This window comes from Mus pahari, chromosome 10, assembly GCF_900095145.1.
Source record: "Mus pahari chromosome 10, PAHARI_EIJ_v1.1, whole genome shotgun sequence".
NCBI lineage: Eukaryota > Metazoa > Chordata > Mammalia > Rodentia > Muridae > Mus > Mus pahari.
Genome location: NC_034599.1, coordinates 21,659,978 through 21,682,750, shown reverse-complemented (window position 1 = coordinate 21,682,750; position 22,773 = coordinate 21,659,978).

Below are 22,773 nucleotides of genomic sequence, written 5' to 3'. Positions count from 1 at the left end.
TTCCAGTTGGCCAGTCTTCATCATGGAGACAGGCAGAGCCAACCTGTCACTCTGGGCCAGGGTCTATCTGCTAGGGTGGGCTTATTTTCCCCCTTGAAACTGGCAGGCAGTGTATCCCAGGCCCAGTTAAGCTAGAGACAGGGGGACCACAGCTGGGAGACTATGAGATGTTTTTCTTTTTTTGAAAGACAGTAATTGCAAATTTGTCACCAGCAGTGACATGGTGGTGAGCAATTAATTGTTGGGGACTCCCTGCCTGTCACTACATGTGGCTGCAGTTATAGCAGTCCTCCTTGTAGAGGAGGCTCCTATCCCCACTACCAGTTGACAAGCTAATTTGTTTTAGACCCAGATCCGTGGAGACAAAAGAGGCCCTCACAGCTGAGGGTCTAATTTGGGGAGCAGTGCCTTGCCAGGTAAAGAGAGATGCAGAGGCAGTACCAACACGAGTTTGTGCTTGTCAGTATGTGCTAGGTCTAGCATGCTCCAACATGTTCAGTTGTGGCAACACCCTATTGGGAAAGGGATCACCAGATGGGAAAAAGGAAAGCATAGAGAGGTTAATTACTTGATCAACAGTCCCACATCCCAAAGTGGCAGAGCGGGATTAAAATCCAGTCACCCTGGAACTTGTGACCCTCATTCACCACAGCTCTGTACAACCTTCCTTTAAGCGTCCTAAAACATTGAATGGGTTAACTGGTACAAAGCCATCTTTGCCCTCCTAGGGTCAGCCCCCTTTGGCAGATTACTTGTTTTTCTTAAGCCTCATTTTCTCCTAGTGCTGAGCATGTAGACAAAGTGACAAGATTTGGGATATGTCCCTATTCTTTGTCCTGGTCTGCACTCCCAGCATCCTTACCCGCTTCTCTCCCCTTTACAGCACGATAAGCTTCACCAGAGCCTCATCCAGTTATTGCTGAATCCTAAGTTATTGCTAAAAGCAATGGTGATTTCCAATGCAAAAGTGGAGCCAACAGTGACGTTCAAAGCTCATAGGCAAAAAAACGAGCATACTCTCTTAGGGTTTCTATTCCTGCACAAAACATCATGACCAAGAAGCAAGTTGGGGAGGAAAGGGTTTATTCAGATTACAGTTCTACATTGCTGTTTATTACCAAAGGAGGTCAGCACTGGAACTCAGACAGGGCAAGAACTTGGAGGTAGGAGCTGATGCAGAGGCCATGGGGGGGGGTGCTGCTTACTGGACTGCTTCCTCTGGCTTGCTCAGCTTGCTTTCTTATAGAACCCAGGACTACCAGCCCAGGTATAACACCACCCACAATGGCCTGGACCCTCCCCCCTTGATCACTAAGTGAGAAAAATGCCTTAAAGCTGGACCTCATGGAGGCATTTCCTCAAGGGAAGCTCCCTTCTCTGTGATAACTCCAGCTTGTGTCAAGTTGACATACAAAACCAGCCAGTATAACCCCTAAAGTGTTTTCAAGGAAGAAGGAAAAAGGCCATACATCCACAGCCAGGATCAGCTAGAGCCAGCAATCCAGGGAGAGGCTGGAGAAATGCTTTATGTATTGGGTTTGAAGAGGATTTACTTCTCTATTGATTATATTTTAAAGCTTACATTAAAGTAAGTTCTGAGGCCTAGTGCAAATAATGCAGGGCTGAATGAATAGTGAAGACACGAGACAGGAGAGAGACAGGTGGCAGGGTACAACCCAGTCCTTATTGGGGACTCTAGGGCAAGGGTTACATTTTTCACCCTGGATGAATGGTTTGATAAGATTCCCTCCAAGCCTCAGTTTCATTGCTTTCACACACAGAGCATTGATCCCTAGCGCTAGAATTTTGGCTATCTTCTTGATCTTACCTTCTCTGACTTTTACACTCTTACCAGAAGCTTAACAGTACGTTGGTCTGCGCCAACTCCGGCAGCAGACGTGGGAAGCCAGCCACACTTGGAGTCGGGCATCTCCTAAGACAAGAATCCAGCTGTATGGAGAGGCTGTAAAGCGGGTCTAGTCTTCCCAGGCCTGTCTCTGACCACTGCTGACCAGGATGGAGCACCGGTACGCTGTTTTAAGGTCGTCCTCTGTTCCTCTGGCTGCTTTCAGGGGGACGAAGCCAGCTCAGGGGAAGTTTGCCCAGGTTCATGCCCAGGTTTCCTTGCCTGCTTCTGTGGCAGTTCCTGGCACCAGCATCTATCTAGCTAAAGCCAACCCCTCTGAGAGTGATAGGAGATTCTCTTTGAAGCTGGCGGAGCTGAGAGTTTGGCGATGCATCCTTTTGATCAGATACTCTTGTGCACCTCTGGGATCTGCTGGCCTCTTTGGCCTTGCAGAACTCAGGTTGATCAAGAGTCCTTCTGTGTGGAGGCCCAGGACTGGAAGGTTTCTATGAGTTTTGAGGGTTAACTGGGAGTCAGGTCAGGGTGGCTCTTGTGCTTCTCCGCATCTCTTGCTTGCTGGCCCTTGTCCCTCTCCAGCTCTGTGCCCAGCAAAACAGAGAAGCCTCTGACTTCTCACTCTTCCTTCTCAGGACTCAGATTGTATCTCTTCTCATAGACCCCATGGAAAGATAGGATGCTGGGCATCATACCTGCTTACAGGCTTGTGAGGATGAAAGAGGAGGGGCGTGTCTGTACCATCTGCCTCTTTCTCACCTTGGTCTGCCGCTTCTCTAGTCAATCACCTCCCGTTGCTTGCTTATTCCCATGATATTTCAAAAAGCATCTCCCTTAAACTCACACCCTCGCCTAGTTTCACTTTCTCACTTATTTCTTACATTTCCATTGATTTTTATTACTTTTAGTCTAGCTATTTTCTTGATTAACTCTCTAAAATTAATTCTTAATCCCACACTTATCTATTCATGAACTCTAGATCTATTTATTATCTATCATTTATTATGTATTTCTCATTAATATGTCTCACTGAATCATCTACCTACAAATATATTTGTTACATGTCTGTTTCTTTTTCTTTTTCTTTTTTTAAATCAAAAGATGCATTTCTTTATGTAACATTACAATGTAAGCAGAAAGGTCAAGTCAGAGTCAGTCAAAATGAAATGTCTGAATGTGTGCTTACCGTTTACCCTCTATTTTAATCTCTTTATCACCTATCTGTAACCTATTATGTCTGCCTGTGTCTATCTATCATCTACCTACCTATCATCTGTCTATCATCAATCTATGCATCTATCATCTATCTACTTATCTATCTATCTATCTATCTATCTATCTATCTATCTGTCTGTCTGTCTGTCTGTCTGTCTGTCTGTCTGTCTATCTATCTATCTATCTATCTACTTATCTATCTATCTGTCTATCTATCTATCTACTTATCTATCTATATCTAATTATCAATCATCTGCTTGTTTGTGTATTATCTATCAATCTATTAGATGTCTATTATCTATCTATTATCTTTCTATCATCTATTGATCATCTATCTGTCATCTCTTTATTGATCATCTATCTATCTATCTATCTATCTATCTATCTATCTATCTATCTATCTATCTATCTATCAATCAATCATCTACCAATCTATACCTGTCAATTAACTTATTTACAGGACAACATATATATTTTTGAAGTAAATTCTGTCTGAGTGCAGATGAAATATCATTTCAAAGAAGCATTCCAGCAGGGGATACCATGGCAGGATAAGTACCCAGTGAGGGCCAGCAGAAACAGCTGTTAAATATGCTAAGCCTTTGAGCCAGAATGACAGTGAGTCTGCAGAATACAGTCCCTGAGACAGGCAAGCTTCTGGCCTCCTGGAAACTGGAGGTTAATATTTATAAGGGTGGGGCTGATGGAGAGTCCTTACTCTTCAGGCAGGGCAGACCATCCCTCCTTCAGGTGGAAACACCATCTGTTGTCCTGTTCCTAGAATTGTGATGATGCTGTGGAGTCTAGAGCCCTGTGAAGGACAGCACCCTGCTGCACTGTGCATAGGTGTCACCTACAGCCTTTCACACTCCTCTCAGTAAGTGGCACAGTCTTCTCAGGCTTCTACATGTTGCTGTTGTGAACAAAAAGGTTCTTGTTTCATGCTTATATTGCATGTTATTATGCTTATCTAATTTTCTTTCTATCAACATTTTCTTTGTGATTTTAAAACCCATTTAATGATTATACTTTTGAAGTGTTTGTCTGGAGGTTCTTTCAGGTTGTCTCTTAGTGCCATCATTGTGGGACTTAGTGATTTCTGGAACAGACAAGTCTTGATTTTTTTCATGTGGTTTCTGACTGGGCTGGGACTTACATACATTCTGTAAGATTGTTGGTTGAGTTTTCCTTTTAAATTTCAAGTCCTTCTTTTTTCTTTCAGTGGTGGCATTTGTCATGGTGAGTGAAGGACTATCTTGCAGTAGGCTTGAGATGTCCATTGGTATGTAGGGCCATCAGCTCTATTTAAGATCTTCCTTTGAGGGTAGGCATGGTCCCATGTCACCTCTCTACTCCTGCTGTTCTACTGTGTTCTCTCTGAGTTGTGGGACTCTCCACATGTATGTGGGCCTTACCAAAGTCAGATCTCATCTGCACTCTGGGTTTCAGCTTCCACTGAAGCTGCTACAAGATGAAGAATTCTCCAAATACTGGAAAGCCTTACGTGGGTTCAGAAATTATCTTCCTCCTGAGTTTACAGCTTCTGCCAAAGCCAAGATGAAGAATTTCCTGAGTTCCTAACAAAAACTTCCATTCTGCATTGCCTTCCCCAGCCTGCTTTACCTCCCCAGCATCATAACTGAATGGAGTGACTGACAGAGGAGGCCTAATACTGCTCACATCTGAACACTTCAATAATTTCTTCTGGGTTCTGGTTCAGGTTCAGGTTTATTTTGGGGTAATAAAATCCAAAGTCCTTAGAGCTAATACCTCATAGATGTATGTATAATGACTTGCAGGGTTGTGGTTGGTGTGGCTATGTCCTTATATCACTGTACTAGATGAACATAGCACAGCAGATTGTGAATGTCAGTTAGCACTTAGAATATATCATGTAGTGCTGTGGGTTTCATCTTGTGGTATAGTATCAAAAAACTACTTGTTACTCACTATCATACATATTGCCACATTTCTGTGGGAATCCTGTAGCTGAGTCCAGTTCCAACATGACTATCCTAAGACAAATACCTTGCTAGAATCAGCAGTGCATCTAAAAAGTATTTTATTCTTATCTCCCTCTGTCTCTGGGGCAGCTCAGTTCTTCTAAGACCCCAGCTTAAAAGATTCCATTGCAGCTTATCTTTTATCTAGAAAAACAACACCAATCACATATTTATCATTATCCCCATATTCAATGGACATCAGCTGCTTCAACCAGGGTATAGACACAAGGCCAGACAAGCCCATACTGCATAGAGCCAATAGATGAACAGCAGAGAAAGGCAGAACCTTTTCCCACAGAGCTGCACACAAATGGCTGGAGGAGCCTCCTTCATCAGTCTTTAGGCTGGGGATGCTTAATTTTGTCAAGGACTTTCCCAACTCCCCTTGGCTGGTCCATTTGGGTTCTTTGCTGTGAACATTATGAATGTCCTTATTGGGAACCCTCAGGGTAGAGCTGAACACCCTGAGCTCCTGTGGAGGGGCTGAATATTGTGGGTAATGGTATCCAGAGAAGGCTTTGTGTGTGTGTGTGTGTGTGTGTGTGTGTGTGTGTGTGTAGCTTAATATAAAGTTTCTCTCAAAGGCCACAGGCTAAAGACTTGAAGACAGGATTGGATCAGGAGTTCTCTCACCTCAACAATGGATAGATCCAGTGATGGTTTAATATGTTGGTGGGCTACTGGGGGTGATAAGACACTGAAGAGAATAAGACCTAGTTGAAGAGTCTTTTGGGTGTATACTTGGCCTATGTCTCATCTCAGCAGTCTTCCTTTCTCTCTGTATCTTGTGCCCTGTATGTCATAAAGTGAGCTCTTTACTCTGCTCTGTGTAGTTGGCCATGATGTGTAGCCTCACCTTGGACCCAGAAGCAATCAAGCTACCTGAGCATGAATGGAGTCCTCCAAGATCCTGACCCAGACTGTGACTTTCTTCCTTTGTTTCCTCAAGGATTTCTTTTCATGGTAATGAATAGCAAACTATCACACTCTGAAGATGGATTACGAAGGGTCCTTAGTGACAAAACAGATTCATGCCTGCAGAGATGTAGAAAGGCCAAGACTAAAAGGAAGGGAGGATGTGTGGAGGGTGCCTTGGACCACAGGACCTCTGCCTTGGTGCACCTGTGGGAGAGGTCACAGGGTGTGGATAAAAGCACAGACTGGAAAAGAAGGTTTCCTCTGTCAGACTTGCTTTAGAATCCCAAGCTTCTGAAACCTATTCCAAGGAGCTGATTCTCAGGTTGATTGGCGCAATCACACAATCCCATCCCAGAAGAATGGATATGGGCCTGGGAATTAGAAAAATCTGGATTCAAATCTCAGCCCTGGATTTCCTGGTCTGTGGGTTTGGATAAGACTTTCAAGGTCTGAGTGTCCCTCTCTATCTTGAAAGCAGTGAGACTTTCTTTATAGAAGCTTGGTAGGGGCAGAGGGGGAAACAAACACTTATCTGACTATTCAGTGTATTTCCCAAGACAAGTCAGCTCCGTCAAAGCAGCCTCACTGCCCTTGCCCGCTCCTGCATCCTCTAACCTCTCTGGCACAGCCTTGAAGGTGAAGGGGAGATTTTTCCTATGCTGTGCAGGTCTGCGTCTGTCCTTTCTTTAGATCATGGTGCAGTCCTCCAGCTGACAGCTCCAACTACTCCATTTGTTGGGGAAGAACATCTCCATAGCAACCATTTCCTGGCTCTATCCTTCAGTTTTCCCCAAGGCTAGGACCTCAGGCCCCCATATACCTAGCCTGCTGCTGTTTCCAAGGTATAGGTCAGTCCTTGGCGATGGCAGCCATCAGAGCTACAGGGTTGTGTAACTCAGGTGGTTCAATCAAAGTAACTGGGATAACCTGAATTTCTCCCCAGCATGCTACCAGAAATGAGTTTGCTGTGCTCTTTGTCAACTAGGGGCGTTACCAGAGGGGTGAATGAATGTCTGCTGCTTTTGGCTGCTGGGAGGAGGTGAAGTGACACTGTTGGTGGGTGGCTGTGCAGTAGCTAGTGACAGAGAGAGGTGCAGACTAATCCTCTGTTAGCTGCCTGTGTCTCTTCTAAGGAAACAGGAAGTGCTGCAGGGAGGGGGAAAAAAAAACCCCAGCGTTAGCTGCCTCCAAGACATGTAGCTCTCAATTTGGGCCAAATTTAAGGCTGTTATGAATAATTCAATCAGCTTTGGAGGCGCTGAAGTCCTTGGGGGAATTAATAACGGACAGGCTTTCTCCCCCCCCCCCCACACACACCTGTACCTCTCCCACCTCCCACCACAGGGCTGATATCACACCTTTGGCAAAGGAGCACACAAGTGGAGGAAGGGACAAAGAAGGGTGAAGGGAAAGGCAGCAGAATAAGGCAGGTGTGGCTCTCCCTGCTTCTCAGAGCAAGTGCTGGACACGGCTTCTGCTACACAGGGATGTGCGTACCTTGTGGAGCTTCAAGCTGGCAAGCGGCTATTGGTGGGCTTCCCTGAAGTGCTCAGTGGATCCAGGACATCAGTCCTAGGCAGAACCAGGGTTGGTCTGAGCTAGGTCAGAGACGCTTCCCCATGTTGTTCCAAGCATCTAATATGGCAGAGGCCCATGCTTTACTCAGGGTACCCTTACTGTGGGATCAGTCCTTCAAGTCGGGGTGGAGGAGATGACCATCCTCTTGGCATGACTGTGCTGCCATCAGGTCAGTTGGGTTAACTTTCATGTAAGAAGTGAGAAGGTGACTTTAGGAAGTAACCCAACCTTGGGAACAGATTGTGTGTCTGCAGGAGCAGGTGAGTTTGGGGTCATGAGGACCGAGGACACTGTATTATTTCACAGACTATTCAGCCTCACCTGGCTGCCTAGGGGCTATTCCCTGCTTCTTCTGGTGGCAAAGCGGCTTTACTCTGCTGTTCTGCAATAGGAGACCAGGGCCAGACTGAGCCGACTGCTGGATAACACCAGAATACCGCAGCTACATTCTCCCCAGCCTCAAGGACCCAGCAGTGAGAATGCAAGTAGGTTCTAGACTGACTCTTGAGTCTGAGGTCAGGTCAGAGAAGAGTCCAGGGGGTGTTGGGAGCCCTTCTTTAGAGTCAACTCAGGTTCTAGTGTCCTCAGTTTCCCAGATATTGCAGGGGGAATACACCATGTTCCTGCTCCTTAGCTTGTAGAATAAATTCTAACTGCTGATCATCAATTCAAGATACCAGACCCAATGCATGGATACAAGGCTGGGACTTCAGGGAATGTCATGGGAAGCTTTTGAGCCAATACTCCACATGGAAGTTACACCTTATGTATCCTGTCCTCCTCTTCTTTTAGCATGGGAGAAACTCTGGGATTAAGTGTCTTCCTGTAAATATCAGATGAAGAAAGAGGTGTGGTGACTCCAGGGAGTCATTGTCCTACTTTGACCTTCTGAGGGAGGAACAAGTCATATGTGTCCACAGGACACAGTCTCCCTCAGGTAATAGCATGATGGAAGGTTATTATAAGAACTGGATTCTCCCCTCCCATGTAAGCTGTCAGGTTTGATGAGAAGTAGGATAACACATGTTTCAAATACATATTTGCACACATACACACACACACACACACACACACACACCCCAAGAGACTGAACTCTCATGTTGTAGGTGGTAGGAAGGCACTAGAAGCAAGCACTATAGGAATATGAGAGAGCTATTACATACATATGTGCACATGGTTGAATGTGTACGTGTGTGTGTGTGTGTGTGTGTGTGTGTGTGTATGCATTTGGATACATGTGCTTGCGCAGGTATAGACTTGAAAATGAGCTACTAGGATAAAACAAAAATGGACTCTCAAAGAATGGAGTTAAAAAGCCTGCCAATCCTAAGGGTCAGGGAACAAAGCAGCTCAGCCTATAACTCTAGGTGGAAATCCTCTCCCATGACGATAGGCGTCCTGGGCCTCTGTCAGGCCTATGTTTGGAGTGGGAACTGATTTCTACCTCCATGGATCTGGGAGTTCCAAGCTGAATCAATCCAGTGAATGGAATGCTCTAGTATGCCAGGAAGAAGCAGACAAAATGTGTGAGATAAAAAGAAAAAGACCTGATGGTTTTCAGCCCACAGAAACACCATCAAACACATTCTATCTACTACATGTATTAGTGCAAGGCACTATGGTATTGGAGGTTAGTATCTCAATGCTGGAACATTAGTGGCAACTATTGAGGAACAAAAGGCACACGGGTCAAAGGAAGGACAAGGAAATGTGATACAATGAGGGGGGGAGAGGGGAGGAGGGGGAAGAGAGGGGAAGGGGAGGAAGAGAGGGAGGGGAAGAGGGGGAAAAGGAGAGAGAAAAGGAGGGGAATCTTGAAATGATGAACTTCTAAAATGAATGTGGATAATGCTATTATTAGAACATGAACATTAATGGGCAACTTAAATTGCTGACTTAAGCAGTGAGGAAGGCTTTCTCACTCCGCTGGGAGTGAAAGAAGGTAGATACCAAAGGAGTTAGAAGACACCCAGGAAGCATGAGGTAGTGTCTCAGATTGGAAGGAGAGTTGGAAGAGGTGGTTTCTGGCGGTACGATTGCCTCAGAATTAAAATTAGTGAGGATGCGGTCACTCCACGGAGGTTAAGTAAGTACAGTAACCAAAGAAATACTGCATTCCAAGCTGGGGCATTGATCTGTAGAGACAGCGCATTTAAGCACTTTCAGGCCCCGAGCTTCTTGTGTAGTTAGCAGCTTTCCTTTCTCTAAGTTCACTTGCTGTAGTTACCCAAGGCCAGAAAGTTACCAACAATTAGACAGTTTAAAACAACTTTCATTAATGTTATTTAACCGTTACATTTTATTATTGCTGTTTGCTAGTAATCTCTTTCTGTGCTTTAATATTTATAAGCAAAGGTTCAGAACTATCCTTGGTTTTGGGTGACCAGAGACTGGTGGTGGGGTGGGATGTCACCATGAGGAATGATGTCTACTGTCCTGGTTCCACCTGGTCAGTGCACAGATGTTGGGAGCAGATCTAGCACTGAGGAGAAGGTTGAATGACTTCTCTGTGGTCCTGTGTTGGTGAGTCCGTGGTTGAGTTCAGGATATGTTCTGTGATCTTATTATGCCACATGCTTACTGAGAGCTCTGGAGGACACACACTGCCTGAAAATGGGTGGGGGCTCTCTGAACTTCACTGTACCTGCCCCCTCCTCACAGCCCCTTCTTTCTCTGAAACCTCACTGGTTCTGACAAGAAGTCCAGGGTCTGGCATTGGGATATAGAGTAGCCCATATCCTACCAGGGCCAGAGTTCTGGGCTTCCCTTCTCTGGGCTCGATAGATCATGCCTTCTATTTTCTTTTGTTTTTTTGTTTTTTTTTCAAAAGCTTGGAATACATTGGTGACACAGACATTCCTTGAAATATTACTTTGAGGTCTAAGTGCTGGGCACAACAGTATTTGTATAGAGAAGGCTATTGGAGAATTTCAAGCTTCCCAGAAAAAGATAGATCACTTATAACAACATATCCTTTTTAAAAATTAATATAAGCATCTTCTTAACCATGCCAGGCTTGCTTGGCCTGCCTACGTGTCTGAAACAGGAGGGAATCTGGCTAGCTCTGGCTCAACTCTCAGCATGTGCAACTGTGGGCAGAGGGTTTACTAGCACAGGCCAGAGAGGTGTATGTTGCCAAGAAGCCCCTTCAGGGTCACGGAATTCTCAAATGTCTTGCCTTTATTTCTGCTTTTACCTCAATGTTCCTCCAGCTGACTTCAGAGACGCTCGTGTTCTCGCAGGGAAGCCTGGGACATGCAAAGGTTGCTAGATTTAGCTTTGAGTTAGAGTTCTTTGCCATCCTGCCAGGGCCTCACTGCCTGAATGGAGCCTCCTTTGGCTAAAGAATCACATGTTTATACAAAAGCTTTCTTTTAGTTTTACCTCATCAGTCTGTGCTTCCTGCAGGAAGGCATCAAGGAACAAGATCCCATAGCAAAATTTCCTTTTGGAAGAAGTTCCATCCATTAGTCTCAGCGGTGGTTCTGTGTATCGTGGTCATGGCTCCCAGGTGGGCCACTTGCCCATTTGTTAAAGAGAGGAAGAGGGACCTGTTACTAGGGTGAGATAAGAGAATACTTTTCTAAATGGTCTTTGTTGTTTATCACTGTGTGGCCAGGACAGGATAACATCTGTCACAGAACTCACAGCACTCTGGGCAGGTGACATCTTCCTTGCATGGACCTCAATTGCTCAGGTAGATTTGAGCCCATGCCCAGAAGTACCTGGTGAAAGGGGAGGGAGGAGAAAACCCAGAGCCCTATGGAATCAGAGAAGGCCCAAGACAGGCCTAGCACTCTGGACAAAGGCAACAGGGGCTTGGTACCATTGGCCAAGAAGGCAGGGTTCCAACATAGTTTCAAGGAGCCCGAGGAAAAAAAGATCCAGCGACAGGCCCAAAGTGGGATCCAGTTCCAGGGAAGGTCCCAAGGCCTGACACTATTATTGAGGCTGTGGAGCGCTCACAAAAGGGACCTAGCATGGCTGTACTCTGGAAGACCCAACAAACAGTTGAAAGTGTCAGCTGCAGATATTTGCACCCAATCAATGGACAGAAGCAGCTGACCCTGTTGTTGAATTAGGGAAGGCTGAAAGAAGCTGAGGAGAACCTGTAGGAGGACCAGCAGTCTCTCAATTAAGCTGGACCCCTGAGATCTCTCAAGCACTGGACCACCGACCAGGCAGCATACACCAGCTGATATGAGGCCCCCAACACATAGACAGCAGAGAAGTGCTGGTTCTGTGTTCATTCAGAGATGATGCACCTATCTCTCAAAAGACTGGAGGCCCTAGGGAGTTTAGAGGTCAGGTGGGGTGGAGTGAGGGGGCATCCATGTGGAGACAGGAGGGTTGGGAGGAGTTTTGGGATATGTAAGAGTTGGAGAGTGGACGGGGTGGGGGGGGAATAAAATATGGAGAGTAAAAAAATTAATTACTTAATTAATTAAAAAAATAGCTCCTGTGAGCACTTACTGAGACTCACATGCCATATGCTGTCCTGGCCATAACCCCATATATCTGCCCATTTTACCCTTACAACAGCTCTATAAGGGTTAACTAGTCTTACCAGAAAGACAGAATACACCACTTGAAGTAAGTGTGACTGATAATTATATTGGGGCACAGGATGTCTCTCACAAGCAATCCAGGGATGCTGAGCACCCTCATCCAGGTAAAATGGGCTCAAAGGCATTGATTAATTTTGTCTGAAGTCAGTGTTCATTTCAATGGTAAATTTAGGTATTCTCGGGTCTCTCATAATCTGAACCTACAACTCCAGCAAAGAGCCTAGAAAAGCGTCAGCCTCAACTCACCTGGGGAAGTTCAGCCCCCCTCCCATCCTGTGGAGAGAAGCTTGATAGGCTTGAGCAGCCATAGAGATCTGGGTCTAGGTCCTATGTGTTAATTCCCCATTCTCTACTGACTAGCCCCCCACACCTCATGGGACAAGGCTAATCAGAGTGAGGAGATTGCAATCACCCCCTGCTATGGATTTCAAGGCTTGCTGTCTCTCTAGGAACCTCTCAAACAGTCCCAAATGACTTTCAGCCATTCAGACTACAAGGCTAGACAGCATTCTCTGCCTTGGTCTTTGAAGGTTCATCTGTGAATAGTCTGTCTTTTCCAAACATGTGGCATCCTTTTTCTTCCTCTCATGATTTTCACTGACTAAAAGTGTAGGCTTTCCATTCTGTGACTCCCCACCCCATACAGCTTTCTGTGTATGTGCACATGTGCTGTTGTTTCTTACTGGCTTCATTGTAGACAGATGGATAGTAACATTCCTGCTTTTGCATATTCCTTTATTCTACACTTAACCTTGAAAATCTGTCATGCTCATAACATGGGTTGGCATTCTAGAGATACAGTTGAAGGGATATTTTAGACAGAACTAATTCAGATCATATATTTTGCTGAATGGCAAAGGCAGTCTTTAAGTACAGTCACATACTGTCATGTAGCATTGTGGTCCATAGTGGACAACGTGTATAATGGTGACCTTATAAAGAGTATAATGGAGCTGAGAAATTCCTACCACCTAGTGATGTTGCAGCCACCTTACCTGTGTGAAGCCACAGTCTGAAACACTACTAGTGTAAACAAATTGTGCTGCCAGTTGCAATAAAAACACAGTCCATACAATTACATATAATCTAGAGTATAATATAAACCACCACGTTGATATATTCACTAGTCTATACCTTTATCATTTTATAGTATACTTTTTATACTTGTATAAAACCATTAGCATAAAACAACCTTAGACTACTTAGAAGGAGACTAGTAGAGATCTTGCTAGTGTAGATATTTACAGTTACATGTATGTAAGTCACTGCCTCTCAGAAAACCTTTAAGTGTGGCAAGAAAGGGCAAAGACATGTAGTGGTGCTAGTTTTCTGACTCTGTGTAGTACAAACTGGGTCTTAGTTTTTTCACCTCTTAGTTATCTGCGAGGGACAAGAAGAGTGCCTGGGACTAGTATGAGGGACATACCCGCCTCCTCTGTCCTTGCTCCATGAAAAGATATTGGGCAGAACATCCAGGTGCAACTCTAGATTGTGAGCCCAGGTGCTGGTCTCTTCAAGGGTTGACCTTTCAATAGAGGCTTTCCAGAAAGAGGACCACCCAATCAGGGTGCTCCACTTCCCACCCTAGCAGCTGCCCTAGGGTGGAAAGAACCTGCACACTGGTGGGAACACAGTGAATGCTCACTGAGTGTGCCCTATATTGTAGAAAAAAAAAATCAGTCCCATTTAAATATTCACAAATACCTTAAGGAGTATATAGATTACTGTAGATTCCCATTATTCATCAGGAAAGCTGTGGTTCAAGGAATAGGTGGATGCCACATGTCACATAGTTATTACTAAAAACTATGCATACCAGGAGCGTGACCTCTCATTTTGGTAGCTGCAGAGACCAATAGGAGGGTTGAAGGGTAGAGAACCTTCACATCCACGGAGTGAAGGCCTGGAGGCTTTCCTCCATTTCTGTTGGTTCCTCTTCCTGGGTTCTGGGGAGAGCAAGCTGCAGGGGGGGGAAACATTTCACACTGAATTATGGAATTATGCCTTGAAGCAAACAACACTCAGTACAGTTGGTTGCAATGAAATGGAGTTTGTGTTGGAATCTATTATGGTCCCAACATAAATTAATTATAGCGCTTCTGCTGCAGGGAATCTTCATGCATAATTAACATTTACTGAAGGAGGATGGGACAGGGAAGGGAAAGGGAATTGCTGACTTATTATGTGATGGACAAGCTTGGGAGAGACTGAGAGGATTTTCTGTTGGCGCTCAGAAAGACCCCAATGGTCAACCTGCATGTTAGCCCTAGTAATGGTATCTAGTAAAGTACCATTTTGGGCACACTATACATAATTTACCCTTTAAAATACCCTTGCAGTATTATCATAAGGCCAGTTTAAAGATGAAGAAATTGAGGTTAATGTACTTTCTTAAAGTAAACCAGTAAGGCCAATGTGTTTGTTCCCCTGCCATTTGTATAGACAGTTAAGGGATGTGTGAGTCAGAACTGACTGCCCACTATGGCTGGGCAGGATCTTCAGGTTCTTGGCATCATCTGTCTCTGGAGACTTGGCTTCTACTCCTGGGTTTAGTGACTGGGATGTGTAGCAATAACCATGGGTGCCAACTCTTAGCCAGCACATTTCCTGTGTCAGGAGTTGTGCTAAATGTTTTGAGTGTGACTCTTTTTCTGAGACTCATTTGGGTTTGGGGATGACAAGAGCACACTGACTGTATATGAAGAACTTAAACACAGAGAAGATAAGCAGGATGTTCTGAGTGTAGCATGCCACTCAAAGATTCCTACGCTAAGAACGTTGCCCATATGGCAGTGGAACCTTTAAAGGGTGGGGCCTTGTGGAAGGTAACTGGTTCAGGGAGGCCTCCTCCTTGGAAGGGATTAATGCAGGTTTTGTGGCATTTGGACTTGTCTTGAGACTAGGTTGATGTAAAGGAGCCAAGCGCCTTCTCTGAGTCCCTCTTCTTATATGATCTCTGCACTAGGATGCAGCTGGCCATGGTACTCTTGGAACTAAGGAGATACTGGTGCTCTTAACTCTTCAGAGATGTGCATGAAATAAACCTCCCTCTAGGGTTGTGGCTGGGATCTGGAGTGTTCCCCAGAGACTCATATATTAAAGGCCGATTGTCTGCTGGTGGCACTGACAGAAACTGATAGAAACATTAGGACTGGGGGCCCAGTTGGAAGAAATGGGCCAATGAGGTCATGTCTTTGAATGCTATACTTGGTCTCCCATCTCACCGTATTCCTCTTGCTGTTTGCTGGTCATTCTGAGGTGATCAGTCTTCCACACATCACCTGCCCTCCACCCTGCCATTCTGCTTCAGCAAAAGCCATGGAGTAACACATCCACGTGAACTTTAACCTCTGAAACTATGAGCTGAAATGCTTTTTTTTTCTTTAAGCTGTTTTTTTTTTCTTTTTATCATATTGTATTTTTTATCATACTGCTACAACATTGACTAACATACTCAGTGTCAAGGTTTTTGTAGAGCAACACAACACACTTATATAACGAACTACCCTGAGTCACACAACACATACCTAATGTATTATGGATCAGGTTTCAAGCTTCTCCAGCCTGAGGGTTTTCTAAGTTTTGATCAAATTCTAACCTTACAACCTCATGGGTACCCACTTAGGCTCTCGATCAGACCATGGTATTGTAACATTGTGAACAAGACAGTGGGAGGTGGTCTTTTCTTTAGAGGGAGTCTCTCTATGCACTCTCCTCTTTTCTAGAAAGAAAACCAAACAAACATGGTTTTCTTCTGACTGTACCCAGTGACCACATGAACATAGAGTAAAGGTATTCATTCAGAAACTGAGTAGACCTGAGTAGTCCTGCTGTAGACACTTTCCCATTCTTTTGGCCTCATTCGTGACTGAAAACAATTTCAACAACTAAGAACCCATAGGTCTTTCACATGCAAGTCAAGCTATCAATTCCAGGTGCTGGTGAGGTGTTTGTTGGTGATTATTACATGACAGTGGAGGAGGTGGAATGTGACTTGGGTCAATGAGTAAATGCTGCATACAGGGTGATGAGCCAGTACAGATATGTGAACACATGACTGTGAGCATACATGTTGGTACTTGTCTGTAGTCATGAGTGCATATGTGTATATATGTCTGTGAGCTATATAATATACATACATGCTTAATTCTTAGAACTGACTGATGAAAAGAGGGTCTTTTCATGAGGAAACTGAGGAGGAGGAGGAGGAGGAGGAGGAGGAGGAGGAGGAGGAGGAGGAGGCAGGAGAGATTTTGACCCTCAGGAAGTATGTTGGAAAGGAGCCCAACGCTTCCTGATAGAGGCACACTAGATGCCCCATGAACTGAAGCCAGCAGTCTGCACTTTTTTTCTGGGTCTCAGATGGAGGGACTCTGCTTTTAATATAGGAAGTTCTGAAAAACTGTCCTCATTCTCTGGCCACGTTCTCATTATCTAGTACTGCCCTGGGTCCAAGATACAACCCATGGTGAAACTTGCAAGCACAGAAATGCCAGCCAGGTATCTGTGTGGACCAAATGCAAGTACTCTGTTTCTTGAAGCTGTGTCTAACTGGATAATGTCTGCTGCAGCTTTGTCAAGTTCTCCAGAGCCTAAACTGTGAGCCTCCAGACTGAAACCTGACCTACTTCTCTCACAGCATCTGCTTGTGCTTCTGTCCTCCCAGCTCCCAGGCTGTTCCTCTGTCCTTGGGCAGGTACAGGAGTCATTGCTCATTCCCAGCTGCCTTGCCTTTCTAGATGCTAGCCCTACTACCCTCTCCCTCTGTATAAATACGATCTTCTTTAGAGATGTAGAAACTTGGACCTATGGGATTGTTTGATGGCTCCAAACAAATCACGAAAATTTTCCAAGGCTGCCCTGATTCTGTCAACCAGCTGTTTGGAGACACAGAGGGTACAGTGTGGGATCTGACCCTGCATTGAGGAAAGTTTATTGAAACACAATCACTGAAGGTGGATGGGAGAGCTGACAGTGAGGGCACCTTAGGTACTCTTCACTGCCCAGCTTTTGGCTTTTCACGCGCACACCTTTCTGTATCTCAGTTGGACAGAGGCCTAAACATGGGCCAGATCTCAGTTGAAAATCATCTCGTCAAATGCTCACTTTGTTCTAAACAGGGGAAAGAAGATGATGTGTGCTTTGCAGCTGACCAGGCCATCAACTTGGCACAGACATGGATGGGTGTTGTTGAGATGCTGCACCCTGACTAGAATAGAAGGAGAATGGTACCCCCACTGTGGCACTCCTCCTATCAAAGCTCATCACCTGGAAAAACCATCACAACCACACCAGACAAACCCCCATGCAACAAAACACCAGAGTCTGATTCCTCAAAAGCTTCTATCAGAAGCGAGGAAGATCTAGGAAACTGCCATAGACAAGAGCATTCTAAAGATATATGAAGACAAAATGTAATATATTATACTGAAAGGGATCTTTGGACAGAAAAAGAATATTATAAAGAGTTGAGTAATTATTAGTGAACTACAGACTTTGGTTATTAATAATGCATTGGTATTGGGTCATTTGTATGTCACACAAACCATAGTAAGGGCTGATGGCATCAAGGAAGACATCAAGGGTGTGAGGTATATGGAAACTTATTGCATAGTTTTCTTGGTTCATCTGCAAGGCCAAAATTCTTCTACAAGAAAATAAAATTTATTAAACAGTTTTCAGTTTTCAGATTTGGTCTCAGAGGTAAGGAGGAGCTTAGAAGTCATCACTCTCTCCTAACAAGAACACAGTTGACCAAACATCAAATCTACAACTCTTGTTAGATCCAACAAAGAACTGAGGACACAGGCAAACTTGGATACCCAGGTTAGCCAGATAGGCTATTCCAGAGCAGAAGTCTCTGTGGAAACCAGAAAACTCAGTTACAATGACAGATTGCTGGTGTTCAGTGTGGTTACTCTCAGGAGGTAAGTCTCCAGCACTAGGGAATAATTGTAGGAAGGTGACTTACTTTCCTTTGCTTCAAAAGCCCATTAAATTTTTAGGGTAAATATAGAAGAAAAGTCAATTTATGTTTCGAGCAGGAGGAGGTAGAAAGCTGTTTTAATTATTCCCAGAGCATCTGGCTACTGTGATAACGCTCTGATAAGCAATGTAAGGGAGAAAGAGTTTAATTTGGGTGATGGTTCCAGGATACAGTCCATCATGGTGGGATTGTCACAGTGGTAGGAGCTTGAGGGGGACAGTAATATCCTGTCTATAATCAGAAAGAGATGCAATGAGAAAGGCATGCTGCGGTTCTATTTTCTTTCTCCGTGGAATCCAGGGTCTCAGACGGGGAATGATACTCACCACAGTGGATGGGTCTTCCCAGGTCAGTTAATGTAATCAAGACATACTCAGCTTCACATTTGCCAGCTGATTAGAGATATATCAAGTTGGCAGCAATAACCATCACAATTTCAGAAACCATGTTAGGAAGACAAGGGTGAGGCAATATGTTTAAGGCACTGAATGAAAAGCACCTACCTAGAATCCTGGATCCAGCAAAAAATTACTTTAAAAGAGGAAGGACAGAAATCCTCAAAGAAAAATTTTGAAGGAAGCTTTTATTACTATAGTGTCTTGTACTGAATGTTAAATGAGAAGTTTCAGAAAGAAGGAAAATAATGTCAGAGGGCTTGATCTACATAAGTAGTGAATGTGTAATAGAATCCTTTTGTTCTTTTAGATTTAGTTAATGAACTAAAAAGCACTTTGAGCAAATTAATGACAGCTACGAATGTATTTGATAATTATAACTCTGAATACATGAAATGCATAAGATCAATGTCTGGCAGTTAAATCTTCATTGTCAAACTGGCTGGATGTAAACCCAGGATGTATCAGACATACATATATGGTGGATTTTCTAGGTAGGAGTAACTGAGAGGAGATGGACCACCTGAATGCCTGTGGTATTATCCCTGTGGCTGCAATGTGACCAGCTACCTCATACTCTGATCATCAGGCCCTCCTCGTCGTAATGGAAGGTTGTTCCTTTTATACATGAGGCAAAACAAGTGCTTGTTTCTTAGGTTGCTTCTGTCAGGTACACTGTCACAGAAATGACAGAAGTAAGCAGTGCACAATCAGATAAGGGACAGGGTGCCAGTAGGACTTGAGAATGTACTGTATAATGTTCTTGCACAACTTCTGCAGTGACGGCATAAGTTGAGAAAGGGGTAGAACTAGTTATAAATGTATAACGGAGACTCAAAAAGTCATAAGTCTAAAATAAGATGATAAAAAGTTTGAAAGTATAATTAATGTTTTAAGAGAAAAAAAGTTAGCACACAGAATGTACTATCAAAACTAGAAAGGGTATAAAAAGAGAAAAAGAGGCATACGATGACTCACTCCTATAATCCCAGCCTCAGGAAGTTGAAGCAGGAGGACTGCTTTGGGTTTGAGTACAGTCTGTACTACAGTGTAGACCTTCCATCAAAAAATAAAACAAACCAAGATAAACAAACAAAAACCCCTGGGCCTGTGAGATGTCTTGGCTGGCAAGTGCTTAAGGGGAAAGGACAGTGGCCTGAGCTCAACCCCTAGAAGCCATGTACAAAGTCAGCACAAGCAGCTCCCAGTGTGCCTCACCCAGTGTGCCTCACCCAGTGTGCCTCACCCGCACTCCCAGTGTACCCTACAGGGGAAGGTAGAGACTGGAGCATCAGGCAGCGGCCAGTACCCTGGAGTATCACATGTTACAGAAATAAGAGATAGTTAGCCTGCACACGGTAGAAAGTATCCTCTATAAACTCCGGTACATTCTCATGTCTGCACAATTCCATGCCTCCCCACTAATACGTAAATCATTAGCTCCAAGAAAACCTACTTTTGGCGTCTAAGACTCAGAGAAAATCTCTCTCTCTCTCTCTCTCTCTCTCTCTCTCTCTCTCTCTCTCTCTCCCTCTCTCTTCATCCACCCATCCATATCCATCCATCCATCCATCCATCCATCCATCCATCTATACATTTGGGTTTTTTGTTTGTTTGTTTTTGTTTTGTTTTGTTTTGTTTTGTTTTGTTTTTTTGAGACATGGTTTCTCTGTGTAACCCTGGCTGTCCTGGAATTTACTCTGTAGGCCATATTGGCCTCAAACTCACAGAGATCCCCCTGCCTCTGACTTCCTAGTGCTGGGATTAAAGGCGTGTGCTAATATTTAACCTCATGGCTAAATATTTTAAGAGAGAAAAGAATTGAAGTTCTGAAACAGGTAAATGTATTGAATAAATGGATTAACTGCAAGAAATCACCTCAAACTAATGAAAATAAGCAAGGAAACAGATAAATAATAGCTCATGTTGGCTCTGACTTTTCAATATTCTACCTAAAGCTCAGATGACAGGCATGCAAGATCACACCTAGACCAGATATGGTAGGCCTTAATAAAAATGTCAGAGAGCATTTTGAACATTAATTTCCTAACTGTACCATTAAAGGACAAAGACGGTCAGGTTGTATAAAAATAGTATCAGGTCCAAGTTGATACACTGTCTATGACATATGGTTTAGCTATAAAGACACAGAGAATGCTGGTGGGATTGCAAGCTTGTACAACCGCCCTGGAAATCAGTCTGGCGGTTCCTCAGAAAACTGGACATAGTACTAGGTGAAACAACAATATGAACTAACCAGTACCCCCAGAGCTCATGTCTCTAGCTGCATATGTAGCAGAAGATGGCCTAGTCAGCCATCGTTGGGAAGAGATGCCTCTTGGTCTTGCAAACTTTATATGCCCCATACAGGGGACCGCCAAGGTGGGCAGGGAGCAGGGTGTGTGTGGGGGGAGGGTATAGGGGACATTCGGGATAGCATTTGAAATATAAATGAAGAAAATATCTAATAAAATAAGTTAAAAAAAGAAGAGAGAAAAAGACGAGCATTTTAGTACAAAGTCCATCCCATAATTGAAAAAAAAAAACCACAGAGATATTAAAAATAAAAGAATGGAGATATATTCTGACATTAATCCAAAGAAAGCTGTCTAATGCTGTTAGATACAGAAAAGCAGACTGCAGAGAAAGCAAGGTGATGGGCATATAAGAGTTCATCAATAATGATAAGTTTGGTTTTCTCAGGAGACATAATACTTCTTAATGACCATGCATAATCATAGTGGCAAAAGGAGATAAAACTTGATGGAAGTGCAAGGGGAAGTGGTTGAATCCATTGCTATGGCTGTACTTCTGAATCATCAATGGACACGTATAATAGCAGGAGACTAGTGAGGATGTGAAGACAACACCACTGGTTAAGTAGATATGATGAGCTGACATAAGGAGATGATTTCAATCAACACACACATTCCTCCCAAGGCCACATGGAAAGAGTACCCAGATAGAAAACATGGGCTTTCAAACACACCTCACTAAATCTAAAAGATACCAAACCGTGGAAAGCATGATCTCAGACAATCAAACAAGATCTAGAAAGAAACAATAATAAACAACAAAAAGTAGCCGGTCTCTTCATAAATACTTGGACATTAAAAAACCTGCACCCAAGCAATACAGGATTCAAGGAGAAAGTCTCCAAGGGATATTGTGATGAAAATTAAAACCATTCCTCAAAATCTGTGTGGTTCAGTGGGATTCATGGCAAGAGAGTTATTTTTAGTACAGAATACATAAGTTCACAAGAAAAGTTCAAGGTTAATAAGCTTACCACCTACCTTAGGAAGCACCAATAAATAGAGAGAAGTTCAAAGTAAATTAGCAGCAAAGAGTAAACAGTAAAACAAGAATCGGTGATTTTTAAAGTGGGAAATCAATAGAAACAACCAACAGGACCAAAGACAGTTCTTTGAAAACATCAATGAAATTGATAAATATACTCCAATGAAATTGATCAATATACTCCTAGGTTAACTAAAAGAAACAGAAGAGTTACAAATCCCTCCTATCAGATATGAGCAAGAAGCCATTTGTATGTATTCCTGAAAATTTAAAGGTTAAAAGATAATCAAATTTGAAAAGGCAGTAAGACCGAGGAAGCCATTGAAATACAAAGTTTACCCAAATTCATGAAAAAAATAGATGATTTAACTAGGTACATGTTTATTAGAATGGAATAATTATATCTTTTGCCCCAGGACGAAAGCATAAAGCCTAGTGTGCTTGGTGGAAATTTTACAAAATGTTTAAGAGAAAAATCATCCTAGGTCTTTGTAATCTCTCCTAGAAAATAAGTCTGGATGCCCATTCTATTGACTTGGTGGTGGTCCTCAGATCCCCTCCCCTCAACCTATGTGTGTTTGTGTGAGTGTGTGTATTCAGCTGAACTTGGGACAAATCTGCATTTATATTGAACGCACACCCTATATACTAAAGTATTACAACTATTTAAATAGTTGAGATGTTATTTGTCCTCTGACATTAATTTTGGAAGCTGGGTCATTAAAGGAGCCATGTGATCACTGTGAATACTACTCTCTCAGAAGGGATAAAGGTAGTTATCATGAGAGGAAGTGAGGATATGTGGGAGTCACTTTGTGGATACTCATACCCACTATAGAGAACAGTACAATAATTTATATAACTTACATCTCTCTACACACTCCAGAACATCTATAGATCACGGTTGCAAGGATTTTATTGAGTATTTCTGCATCAATATTCATAAGGG